The following is a 612-nucleotide window of genomic DNA, read 5'->3' as shown; positions in this document are numbered from 1 at the left end:
ATATATATATATATATATATATATATATATATATATATATATATATATACACACATATATACATTCATACACACGCACACGTATATACATACAAGCATATATATATATGTGTGTGTGTATGTGTGGGCGGGTGGTGGTTGTGTATGTGTACATTCGTGTATGTATGTTTGTATATAGATATGATTGCGGTTATGTGCGTGTGTGTGTGTAGGCACGTGTGTGTGTGGTGTATATGTGCGTCTGTGTATGTATGCGATAGTGTGTATGTGCATTGTGGGGATATGTGAATGAGCGCGTGGGCGTGACCGTATGAATGAACGTGCACTTGCTTATCTTCTTATCCCTTCATAAAAGTGTGTATGAATCAGGTAAGCTCATTTGTATAAATATTTCTGTAGGTGCAGCGATTGCACACCTGTAATACTATACATTCACTTCCTCACCCTCGCTCTCTACCACGCTCGTTCTCGGCCTCTCGCAATCACACCCACATTTACACACATACAAAGAAACACACACACACACAGACACACACACACACACACACACACACACACACACACACCCACGCACATTTATGCACATATAATTAGATGCAAAAAAGAAACAGCC

This window comes from Octopus bimaculoides, chromosome 7 (genome assembly GCF_001194135.2).
Source record: "Octopus bimaculoides isolate UCB-OBI-ISO-001 chromosome 7, ASM119413v2, whole genome shotgun sequence".
Taxonomy (NCBI): domain Eukaryota; kingdom Metazoa; phylum Mollusca; class Cephalopoda; order Octopoda; family Octopodidae; genus Octopus; species Octopus bimaculoides.
Note: the sequence above shows the minus strand (reverse complement) of the source record.